Here is a 13607-nt window from a genome sequence, read left to right as displayed (position 1 = left end):
CCCGGACGAATCCTGAAAGCCATCCTTAAATGATCCCGAAAAAGCCCCGAAATGACCCTGACGGGATCCCGAAAGGATTCCAAAAACTATCCAGAAATGATGCCAGAAAGGTCCTCAAATGATCCCCTAATAGTTCCGAAATTACCGTGACGGGATCCCGAACGGATCCCGACAACTATCCAGAAATTATGCCGAAAGGGTCCGCAAATGATCCCGTATTAGTCGAGAAAAAGTCCCGAAATTACCCCGACGGGATCCCGGACGAATCCCAAAAACCATCCAGAAATGATGCCGGTAGGTATCCCAAATGATCCCGAAATAATCCCGAAATGACCTCGTCGGCATCCCGGACGGATACCGAAAATTATCCATAAATGATGCCGGAAAGGTCCACAAATGATCCCCTAATAGTCCCGAAATTACCCTGATGGGATCCCGACGGATCCCGAAAACCATCCAGAAATGATGCCGGAAGATCCCCCAAATGATCCCGAAAAAGTCCCCAAATGACCCCGACGATATCCCGGACGGATCCCGAAAACCATCCAGAAATGATGCCGGAAGAGCCCCCAAATGATCCCGAAAAAGTCCCCAAATGACCCCGACGAGATCCCGCACGGATCCCGAAAACCATCCAGAGATGATGCCGGAAGAGCCCCAAATGATCCCGAAAAAGTCCCCAAATTACCCCGACATACTCCAGAAAAGGTTCCGAAATGGCTCCGAGGGAATCAACGACGGATCGCGAAAACCATACAGAAATGATTCCGGAAGGATCCCAAAATGATCCCGAAATAGTCCGGAAATGACCCAGATGGGATCCCGCACAGATCCAGAAATGATCCCGGAAGGGTCCAAAAACTATCCCGGAAAAGTAACAAAAAATCCCGAAATGGCTCCTACGGCATCCCGGACGGATCCAGAAATGATCTCGGAAGGGGCCCCAAATGATCCCAAAATGGTCCCGAAATGACCCTGATGGATCCGGCAAACCATCAAGAAATTATCCCGGAAGGGTCCCCAAATGATCCCGAAATAAAACAGAAAGTCACGAAACGACCCCTAGAGGATCCCCAAATGATCCCGTATTAGCCCCAAAAAAGTCCCAAAATGACCCTAACGGGATCCCGAAAGGATTCCGAAAATAATACAGAAATGATGCCGGAAAGGTCCTCAAATGATCCCCTAATAGTCCCGAAATGACCGTGACGGGATCCCGACAACTATCCAGAAATGATGCCGAAAGGGTCCGCAAATGATCCCGTATTAGTCGAAAAAAAGTCCCGAAAGGACCACGACGGGATCCCGGACGAATCCCAAAAACCATCCAGAAATGATGCCGAAAGGGTTCCCAAATGATCCCGTATTAGTCGCGAAAAAGTCCCGAAATGACCCCGACGGGATCCCGGACGGATCCCGAAAACCATCCAGAAATGATGCCGGATGAGCCCCAAAATGATCCCGAAAAAGTCCCCAAATGACCCCGACGAAATCCCGAACGGATCCCGAAAACCATCCAGAAATGATGCCGGAGGAGCCCCCAAATGATCCCGAAAAAGCCCCAAATGACCCCGACGATATCCCGGACGGATCCCGAAAACCATCCAGAAATGAGCCGGAAGAGCCCTCAAATGATCCCGAAAAAGTCCCCATATGACCCCGACGAGATCCCGCACGAATCCCGAAAACCATCCAGAAATGATGCCGGAAGGGTCCCCAAATGATCGCGAAATAGTCCCGAAATGATTCCGGAATAGTCCCGAAAATGTTCCAAAATAACCCCGACGGGATCCCGGACGGATCCCGTAAACTATACAGAAATGATCCCGGAAGGGTCCCAAAATGATCCCGAAATAGTCCCGAAAAAGTCCCGAAATTACCCCGGCGTAATCCCGGACCGATCCCGAAAACCATCCAGAAATGATCCCGGAAGGGTCTCGATATGACCCTTACGGGATTACAAATAAGGTGAAGCTAATTATAAAACCATGTTAATAAGGCAGCAGGCGCATTGGAGCGAATAAAAAGTTAGATAGAAACATACAGGTAAAGCTAATAAAAGCGTGCTAATAAAAACAATTGATGGAGGGCGGATGGCGGGAGTAGAGGAGAGGACCACTGGTCGTTCCTCCAAAATTGTCTAGATCTCGTTCTGTATGTACCAGATACCAAAAACTATTGATTTAGGAGAAAATTTAGATTGAGTTATAACAATTTATGGATTTTACACCAGAGGGGTTGATAAAGGGGGGCGGGCGGAGGGTGTCACTGCTTACTTTGTAAGCCCTCGACTTATTTGACCCCTTGAGTCTGTGATATTGGTGAAGGCCAGTATACGTAAAGTTATAATGTGTAAAAATTATGAAAAATAATTTCTCGAAGGGTCGTGGGACCCCCACCCCTCTTTCCATGTTCGAAAAAAATTTCGCTAGTAGACTACTGTCTGTGTCCCAAATTTCATCAAAATCCGTGTAGCCATTCTGGCGTGATTCAGTCGCAAAGACGAAAAAATATAATAATTAAATTATAACTGTTCCTAGGGGGCGGGGACCACGCCCCTTTTGAAAAATATATAGCTAGTAGATCCTTCTAGACTATTGTCTATATGTGTGCAAAATTTCATCCAAATCGGTCCAGCCGTTCTTGCGTTATTGAGTCACAAAGACAAACGTCTGGACAAACATCCAAACATCCAAACATCCAAACATCCAAACATCCAAACATCTAAACATCCAAACATCCAAACATCCAAACATCTTAACATCCAAACTTTCCCATTTATAATATATATTAGATATTAGATATTAGATTAGAAAATTGGAATTAGATATTAGACTAGCCTCTACCCGCGGCCCCATCCGCAAGGAGAAAATGAAATATATGGGCTGGTCACGTTAGCCTGCTTATCAAGTTATCTCTTAAAAAATTTTTTTCTGTCTAATGTATTTTATTTTTGTAATAGAGTAAGAAAAGAACTAATGAGATGATAACCTGATAGGGTCCCCAAATGATCTCGAAATTATCTAGAAAAGCCACGAAATGACCCCGTCGGTATCGGAGACGGATCCCGAAAACTATCCAGAAATACTCCCGGAAGGGTCTTCAAAAGGTCCGGGAATAGTCCCAAAAAAGTCCCGAAATGACAACGACACGATTCTAAGCTGATTCAGAGAACCACACAGAAATGATCCCTGAAGGGTACACAACAGAAATGATGCCGGAGGGGTTCTCAAATGATCCCGAAATAATACAGAAAAAGTCACGAAATGACCTCGACGGGATCCCGGAGACCATCAAGAAATGATGCCTGAAGGGTCCCCAAATGACACCAAAATAGTCCCAAAATTACCCTGACGGGATCCTGAATGAATCCCAAAAACAATCCAGAAATGATACCAAAATTTTCCCGACGAAGTCCCGAAGTCATCCTGACGGGATTCAGGACGGATCCAAAAAAAATGCAGAAATGACTCTTGAAGGGTTCCTAAATTATCTCGAAAAAGTCCCGAAATTACTCTGACGGGATCCCGAAAGTCATCCAGATATGACTTCGGAAGGCTCCCCAAATGATCCCGTATTATTCCCGAATTGACCCTGACGGGGGTCCCTAAAACCATCCAGAATTGATCCGGGAAGGATCCCCTAATGGTCCCGGAATAGTCCCTAAAATGTCGCAAAATAATCCCGACAGTATCTAAACTATACAGAAATGATCCCGGAAGGGTCCCAAAATGATCCCGAAATGGTCCCGAAAAAGCACCGAAATAACCTGACGGGATCCCGAAAATAATCCAGAAATTATTCCGGAAGGATCCCCAAATTATCCCGGAACAGTCCCGAAAAATATGCCTGAACCATCCAGAATTGATCTCTGAAGGGTCCGCAATTGACCCCGAAAGAGTCCTGAAAAAGTGCCGAAATTACCCAGACGGGATTCCGAAAATAATCCAGAAATTATTGCAGAAGGATCCCCAAATTTCACGGAACAGTCACAAAAAAGATGCCTGAAGGGTCCCCAAATGATCCAGGCGGGATCCCGGACGGATCCTGAAAACCATCCAGAAATGATCCCGAAATAGTCCCGACGAAGTTCCGAAATCATCCTGACGGGATCACGGACGGACCGAAAACCGTGCAGAAATGATTCTTGAAGGGTCCCTCAATGATCCCGAAAAAGTCCCAAAATGACCCTGACGGGATCCCGAATGCCATCCAGATATGATACCGGAAGGATACCCAAATGATCCCGAAATAATCCAGAAATTATTCCGGAAGGATCCCCAAATTATCCCGGAACAGTCCCGAAAAATATGCCTGAACCATCCAGAATTGATCGCTGAAGGGTCCGCAATTGACCCCGAAAGAGTCCTGAAAAAGTGCCGAAATTACCCAGACGGGATTCCGAAAATAATTCAGAAATTATTGCGGAAGGATCCCCAAATTTCACGGAACAGTCCCAAAAAAGATGCCTGAAGGGTCCCCAAATGATCCAGGCGGGATCCCGGACGGATCCTGAAAACCATCCAGAAAAGATCCCGAAATAGTCCCGACGAAGTTCCGAAAGCATCCTGACGGGATCCCGGAAGGACCGAAAACCATGCAGAAATGATTCGTGAAGGGTCCCTAAATGATCCCGAAAAAGTCCCAAAATGACCCTGACGGGATCCCGAATGCCATTCAGATATGATACCGGAAGGATACCCAAATGATCCCGGACAGTCCCGAAGAAGATGCCTGAAGGGTCCCCAAATGATCCCGAAATGGTCCTGGCGGGATCCCGGACGGATCCTGAAAACCATCCAGAAATTATCCCGAAATAGTCCCGACGAAGTCCCGAAATGATCCTGACGGGATCCCGGACGGATCCGAAAACCATGCAGAAATGATTCCTGAAGGGTCCTTAAATGATACAGAAAAAGTCCCGATATGACCACGACTGGATCCCGAAAACCATCCAGAATTGGTCTCTGAAGGGTACGCAAATGATCACGAAATAGTCCAGAAAAATTCCCGAAATTACCCCGACGGGATACCGGACGGATCCCGAAACCCAATTACTAAAAATACAACAAAACTGATTCTATTGATTTATTATAAACATATTATTTGGCATTAGAAAAAGTCAAACGTTTCCTTTGGTTTAGCTATTCGACCATGGTATAAAAAAGAAGGTAAGTTCAACTCAAGAATTTGTGACGTATTTGGGGATTTTTGAAGTTTCATAAAGTTTGTTGTTTGGCTAGCAGCGTTGTCATGCCGTTACTTTTTAAAGCAACATTGTGGTGTTTCGGGATGGAAATTTCTTCCAATAATATGCTTTAGCACGATTAATGTGCACATATACATACATATGTACATATCTTTTGAACGTACAGTAAAACATGTATTTTTACTTTGAAAAAAAAAAATTATAAAATAATGGTAGCTCCACTTCACGGTAGCCGCTTTTTTATATATAAATCTGTATCATTTATGCCGTTTATGATTCATTTATGCCGTTACCATTTGCAACTTTTTTACCCAGTATAATGTATATATCCGTCGTTTTTAAGTTAAAATATATTTTCCAAAAACGTTCAGTTATTAACAAAATTCGTGTTATGGGATTTGCTGACAAAAAGTTGCAATGTAAGTTATATACAAACAGCTTTAAAGTTCAACGTATTATTTTTTTGTTAAAGGCGGGTCGAAATTGTACTTTAATTAGGTCTTCTATGACATGTTTTGAAAGGGATATATTTTAGAAACATAAAATCTCATCAATAAAGTCATTTTGGAATAATTGCATGAGGTGTGGGACATCAGGAAACACAAAACTAATTTTTACCTGTCAGAAGGATGTTTGCAAGAAAGATTCAACCCTGATTTGCATCGAGAATGTTTGGTTTTCGGAACAAAGATCACTGACCCCTTTAACAACAGCAAATGTAATTCGTATCAAAATTATTAAGCAATGTATTTTTCCAAAAACCAAGAAAGTAGAAAAGAAAGTAGCGATGGATCCAATTTTATTGTTTTCTTTGAGCTCCAGTAGTAGCGAAGGCGATGAAAATATAGTTCGAAGGCGGTTAAGAGAGCGCAGTACCCTTTGGACTTATTGAACAAAGCGTAAACTAGCAGAACCAGCAGGCGTTGTTCTGCCATAAATTTGGTCTACCTGCATACATTTTAATAAGCTTTTTCCGTCCAACTCTGCCCTCACCCCTCTTCACTTTTTCTTAATCCTTTTATTCACTCCTCCTTCCGTCTTTTTCCCTTCATCTATCTCTATCTTCGTCTCACTCTATCTCTTTCTCTTCTCTCAAGTTCTTCTTCATCCCTTATTGCCAGTCCCCGGGGGAGGTAAGTCCCACTCCCACTCCGAGTCTCAGTCCAGTCCCAGTCAGTCTCTGGTCTACTTCCCGGTTCATCCGTTCTTGAGTTATAGTGTAACTAACACCACTTTCTTTTATATATAGGTTATTGTAGTTTCTTGAAGAGTTTCGCTTAACTAAATAAGCTTTTAGTTTCCTTCTGACGAAGTTGAAGCAAGCCGATGCCAAAGCGGGGTCTCGCCATGAACTCCGCCACTATTTCCTTTTGGCTTGGATTAAGCTTGTTTGAATTCGGCCCTTGTTAATCATGATCAGCGGTGGGCACCACTACATTTACACGGTTACAAAATTGCGAATGTGTTAGTATACACGATCGGGTAGCGAGCACGAAAGCAAAATCAATTATTTATTTAGTTTGATTTAAAGCAAAGATGACTTGATACCATATATGCAATACTTCTATATTAATACCTTCCTATCTGTCTAATGTGCAAATTTTCTGTCAATCTTTATTTGCTGAAACTGTGCAAATGTATGTTCTGTGCATGCGCCGGCTTTGTTAGGGTGAATTGTAGTAGCGTGTGTAAAAAGAGTATTAAAGGGGTTACAACGGGTCACTATCCCCTTTACCCAACTTCTGCATACTAATTGTTATAAAATCTCAGTTTAGTCGATTAAACAACGAAAAGGTCAACAAATAAAATACAAGGCTTGATGTATTTATTATTTAAACATGGGCTGCAGCCATACAAAGTACATTATTTACATAAATAGTAAAAAAAACAAGGCGAAGAATTCATATTTTTGAAATGAAAAAATTTTAAATATACATGTATAAAAATATACTTATGCATACATCCCAACAAGCATTTCTTTAAACGTTTTTATAAATAATTTAAAGTGAATTAGCTTGAAGAAACGATATATGAACGTTTTCAAAGTTTTATTTATTTTGAGTTTTTAATGAAGTAAATTTTTGATGAAGTAAACAAAAATATCAATTTTGTAAATTTTTTTCTAACATACTCTTTTTCGTCCGTGCTTTTTTTTCGTTTCAAAAAACAAAACGAATATCCAAATAAAAACTTATTACTTCCTTACACAGCTGTGGCCGGTGATTATTAAAGATGTCATTGCTAAATAATTGGAGAATGCATCACTTGTATTTTGAAAATTTTAATTTATTAAACTTAATTTTGCATTTCCAATAGAGCATGCCTTGAGAACTTGTCTTAAAGCTTTCTCTGACACTATACAAATATTACATACGTCTACAGATGGTGCGACAGATGGTGCGACAAACGGAGCTTTATTTTTGTCCTCTGAAAGTAAAGGCATTTCTTCATCTATCAATTGCCCTTGACATGTGGAACATTTCATTTTCTTTTGTACCTTCCAAGCAACATAGCCAGCAATATAACGAACAACATTGTCCACATATACAATCCCCACATCGTATTAACATAAACATTTGCTAACTCGAAATCTATTACCTCGCTATTTTTTTAAGGATACTAGTAGACACTGATGATGCCTCTAGAATGGATTCGCCGTCGAAAGTACAATTCCCACTTTCAGTCACACTTAACTCGTGCCTTACTAAGAGTCGTCTATATGCACTTTTAAATTGAACTGCGTTGGGATTGTTGTTGAAACCTGTGAAAACTTATAAGTTAAAAGGTATGTCATGCCGAAATTTTTATGGTTCTCAAATAGTGAAAAATATTTCTTAAAGCAACGACGATACCAACAAATCCTGTTTTCCGGCCAGATTGAACCAGAAGGGTGACATTAGCAATGAAGAGATATATTCCTCGAATCCCTGCGCGTGCGTCTTTAAATTGCCATATGATTTGAAAATTTTATAATACTAATGGAAAACAAAAGCTTACTTTTTCATTTGGAGAACGAAATAGCCTAATGTACAATATTGATAGAAGCAAGGCGGCTTGTTGAAATATACATATATTTAATCCCCTTTTTTACAAAAATTTAACGACAGCCCTAAGGTTTTGTCTCCTTCTCTCGTTGTATATCTGTGCTGTAATGTTTGACAGGCTGCACAGTTCAGTAGTAGTGATATAGAAGTATTACATATATGCTTGATACGAAACTCTCTCATTTTTTCGCTCTCAAGAGGGATTTATCTCAAATTTGTGCTGGGAACAATCACAGATAAATCCAAGGCGAATCCATACAGGTGGTGGCAAAGCGAATTCGACTATATTCGCCTTGATTCGCCTTAAATTTTTGTACCGACAAATGTCAATGTGAAATAGAACAGATCAAATATTGACAGCCATTTGCAGCCATTCTTTGTAAATAATTGTAAATAATTGTACATATAAGAGCATTTATTTACGTATTTCGGGAATAAATACGTGTAAACCAATGATCATCAATCACTGTGTTTTGTTTTAATATTCATAAATAAACCTAATACAATTGTTCCAGGTGCAAATTGTGACCAGATAAATCTAGTGCCAAAAGATGGTTCAAGCCGGGATTATGGATTCTTTTTGGACTAATACAATGGTTGTTCGTCTAGTTAGACAAAAAATTTCACGTTTATCACAACTTGCCGACAATAGCAGAGAAGTTGCAGGTCCTGCGCTGTTTTTCCCATTTGTTACTTTTGTGCTGGTAGAGCCGTAGTCATATTTTTATATTGCTGTTCCATATTTGGCAGAAGAGAAGGTAATGGTCTAGTTGAGGGGTCGACTGCTAATACGCTACCAAAAATATCGAGTGAGGTGTCAAAAGACGCGTATTAATCTCGAGAACAATAATCCGAAGGCGGAAAAGAAAAATTTTATCTCTGTCCGGAGATATTTGCAGTTGAAGTTGGCGATTTCCATGTGGTTGTTGTTGTGTTTGTACCCACAAAAAAATTGTGCATCACTGTGGCGGTAGCCACGGTTATACCACACACCCGGACTTGGCATGGCGTAGCCCAGGGTTATTTTTTATAATCGCGGCCGAAGGCCCCCAACGCAGAAAGGTGTTCTGCGCAAAAATACTATGGATCGGACCCCCGGTTTCGGAGGTACCCGCGGGTCTTTTTTCGGTTTTTCGTTAATATCTTTTGAACGCGTTAAAATTTTTATTTTCCGCGTCGTTTGACACCTCTCTCGATATTTTTGGTAGCGTATTAGCAGTCGACCCCTCAACTAGACTATTACCGAAGAGAAATATTAAAGCGCAAGTTCGATTAAAAACAGAGTGAATCCCATAGAAATCATTTTAGTGTAACCATTTCCTATGACATAAGTACACTTGTGTGGCCGTCTTTCTTATATTAAATGGAAATGGCTGCCTTTATCACACAATCACACCAGAACGGCTCGACTGTTTTGGACGAAGTTTAACTCTAAGTAAACTGAGTATAATGGTCAGTAAATCGATAAATTTATAATTCGTTATACTCCACCTAGACCAATGATACAATTTCGATGATGATATGACCACGTTGACCCTCTAGGTCATCAACCCCTTTCCGTGACATACTTGAGGTCGCCAGAGCCTCCCTGCTAAATAAACTGGATTCGCAACTAGTAAGTGAGGTCGACAATTGCGTTGGAGAGGCTACATAAGTTGCGCTGGCAGCACCTTGAAAAAGGTGCGCTGCATAACCCCTTGAATCCCTGGGCAGTCATCGTATGTACGAACTTCTCTTTCAACTTGTGTTGTGCTACTGTTTTTTTTTATTATTTCCACAAATTAGCGGGTCGCTAGTTAAATATTTTTGCCGACTCCGAACGGCATCTGCAAGCAGATACATTTTCGCTGAAAAAGTTATTGGCAGAAATACACTCGATACAACTTTTTCTAATTAAAAAAAACCCAAACATTTTCATGTTGCATTTCCCGGGACTTGAACCCAGGACCTTCTTTATAGATCGATTTGGAATAAATGTTGGAAAAATATATGTCCCGCAAATGGGTTGCACATGAATCAAAGAGTAAAGGAAAACGTAGTAATTTAATAATCAACAAGGCATTTATCACTATTATTATATATTTAAGCTTAAAATAAATTCTAAGACTAACAAACGAGAGAACTAGCTGTATATGCTGCTAAACAAGGCATTTAATTATACCAAGGGCATGCAATTTTATTCCTTTAACCAATAATAAATATTTTTCATAAAGAACTTAACTAAATAACTGATATGTATGTATATATATATGCAAATAAAGATGAACATTTTTCGTTTTAAAGGTTTTGACTTTGTATGCTGCATATGAAAAGAGACAAACTAATGCCAAAATTTCTGGGGTTCCAATGTATCACAAAACTGTAATATGTAAAAATTAAAATTTGTTTACCTACATTACACGAAATTATGTTTTTTTTTTTAATATAACTGCATATACAGCAGCGAAAAACATCAATAGCAATTGCAATTTTTAAACCTCCAATGAATTCTGTAATGAAACTTTGCAAACCAATCTCAAAATTTTCTCGAATTTTCAACTTTTTTGAGATGGTTTACAGAATTCATAGAAGTTTTTCGTTAAGGAAGTGGTTAAGAATAATTTCTTCATCCAGAAAATCAGTTGTGAACATTGTGAATTGCCATTTTTGTCTTAACTACTGCATGTGCACATTTTACTAACCCTGCTCAAAGCTTTATTTTAATAAACTTTTTGAAGCCCATTAATCTTTGCTTTGCTTTTTGAATTTTGAGTCGCCTATTGAGGTTTCTTATGCGGAAGAAAATTCTGCATTTAAAAAATAGCCGCTTCGCATTATCGGGCAAATCTACAGCTGCACTTTTTCTCATTAACTGCTGGTGGATACTTTTCGCATGGGATATTTCAAAGCCATTCATATTATGGAAAATGTTCTCCAAAGAGATCACACCACTCAAAAATTGTGTGCATGGCTTTTTTAAATACCCCTTCGACGTCAGGTCTACAGATCAGGAGGAGGTGAACTCTGTGGTGTGATGCTCCTCTAGTTGCAGCTTTTTGATCACGTACCCTGAAATATACTCCAAGGCATCCTCTTGTAACACACCACATTCTTCTAACTGGGAACCATTCAGCGCGTTGACAACATCTGTTTCGATTTGCATGGAAGCTTCTTCATCCACATCCATTTCCTCGAAACCCTCTGACGTACCTGATTGGTTGGTGTCTACAGATATCTGTGGCGTCTGAAATTCAGTGGAATTCAGCCATTCGGTTGAGTCTCTCTCAACGTTACCTGTTCCTTGAAGACACTCTGTGTTACGCGCTATAAATGTAAAAAATAATATATATATTCAGACTGAAATTTTGTGGCATTGGTTCATATTATATATACCTAAAATGTATTTTCGAATCCTGTATTTAAATTCTTTTGGTGACGGGTGATCGTTTAATCCCCCTTTACTTCGAATAGCACCAAAGAAATGCTCCAGAAAATCTTGGTTTAGGCGATTGGTGAGTATATATTCCACCTTTGATTTTGAATTAACATACTCGTACAGCAATACTAATGCTCGGTTCGTCATCAATATTCCCTTCTGAAAAAATTCAAGACCTGCACCGTTTTTACTAGGAACTATAGGCAACATCATGTAGTTGTTTATCCTATTAAGCACGTCTAACTGTTTGGGAAGCGCTGTTCCAAATGGTTCCTTAAGTGGTAAAGTTAAAGCAAAAAAGGTTTATCTAAAACAAATCGAGGGTTTACCTTGCCGGGATAACCGAAAGTATTTATACTCGAGTTAAGTACGTCGAACCAGTCATTTACAAGCTGAAAAAGTTCAGCGGTCTCAGTTGGCTGGTATATATCGAACCCTAGTGCGGAGCAACGCCTTATAGCATTGGCAACTGTGTTTGAAAACAGCTGCGCTGCAAGTTTTACTTTTTGAAGCCCTAAAAATATGTTGCAACTGCATAAATTTCGTGAAGAAGAGAATCTTTATTTACCTATGCCTTTAACTGACAAATGTTCCTGGTTTATTTTAAAGGCTATGGATACATCCGATGGTGATGTGTGTTTTAACACGTCGCATATCGTCCTATTCGTCAGTAGCTTATTTTCCCAGATCAACCCACCCTCGTTGTAATGATTTCTTATCAATTTCAGTAAGTGTGGCGGATCAGCAAACGCAAACACTTTATCGTTGTTGTCACATGGATGTGGAAACCACGGCTTGTCTGAAAATTTGTAAAAGTGTTATTAGAAACACTACAACACTAGGGTAGGCACCTTGTCGTTGGTGGGAGGGCTTATCCCAACTCCATAGCGCCCGACTATGAGGCGGAGCGGCTTTGGACTGAAATCTACGCCGTTTCGCCTCATAGGAGGGCGCCAGGATGTCAGTGACCAAGAGCTGCCAACCCCCTAATCCAGGGTGTTATGCGGACCGTGTCTATTGGACGATATGCTGAGTTCTTATGCGCTGGATTACTTCATAGTGCTCACGGAAATGACCCTCAAGTTCCTCTTCAGTCAGATGGAAGAGCCTCTACCTGTTGTCGTTGTCGTGCAGTCTTCGGCGTAGGGCCCAATGGTAGCTCCTTCTGGTGGCGAAGGGAGCTTTCATTCATATGTAAAAATTAAACAAATATGGGGATAGGACACCAGCACTGTCTCAAAGGCTTTTGATAAGTCTTTGTATAGAAAAACTATACAGTTGCATTTTTGAGGTTGCTGATCGAATGTTAGGATCTAACCAAGAACACCCCACTCGACGCAACCATCCTTTGCATGTGACACACTGACATTAGTGTGACCGTCCAAACAGTCGTTTCTGGCAAACGCAGCAAAAAACTTCTCTGAGCAGGGGTTAGGTTCAACATATTCCCGGAGCAAGAGAGTATGGATTTGTGCTGCTGCAAGGATCTGCTCCGAGGATGACAATTTGTGGAAGGAACGCAACAAATTAAATGGGGTTAGACTTAAATAGCAGCCCTTGGTAGGGAAAAATCCTAAGTCACTCCGGTACAAAGAACCGGCTGCAGTGGGAAGCGTAGTTGTTTGTAGTGGTTTGCAGCCTTGTTATGAACCTTACCTAGAGTCACTCCTAATTTCTTCCATAGAGTACGATTTGTAGAGCCCATATCGCTCACGACACCCACCACAGGGAAACCTACATCTTTCAGTGCAGAAATAATACTATTTAGGAGTGTTGCTGTCATTGGACAATCAAAATCGAAAAAGACCGGCTGTTTCCACGATTTTCGCAACCCACGGGCCATTGCTACTTGAACCACCCTTGAGGGCCTTAGTACTTGGTCTCCTCGTTCGTCATACTCATATACTTCAGCAACCTTCATCTCATCGAACGCAAGTAT

The 13607-nt window shown here is 40.8% G+C and overlaps 1 protein-coding gene and 1 long non-coding RNA gene across 4 annotated transcripts in view; both read right to left on the bottom strand.

Moving 5' to 3' along the window:
* The window catches only part of LOC137249306 (uncharacterized), a 768906-nt gene that overhangs the window by 331511 nt on the left and 423788 nt on the right, over positions 1-13607 (bottom strand). The window lies entirely within an intron of this gene.
* Positions 10331-11807, bottom strand: LOC137247715 (uncharacterized). The gene is made up of 3 exons (XR_010951882.1): positions 11626-11807; positions 10935-11556; positions 10331-10612 (listed from the first exon to the last, which is right to left on the bottom strand). It is a non-coding gene; the product is annotated as an uncharacterized lncRNA (long non-coding RNA).

This window comes from Eurosta solidaginis, chromosome 4, assembly GCF_040869045.1.
Source record: "Eurosta solidaginis isolate ZX-2024a chromosome 4, ASM4086904v1, whole genome shotgun sequence".
NCBI lineage: Eukaryota > Metazoa > Arthropoda > Insecta > Diptera > Tephritidae > Eurosta > Eurosta solidaginis.
Note: the sequence above shows the minus strand (reverse complement) of the source record. Positions and strands in the feature narration are given on the sequence as shown.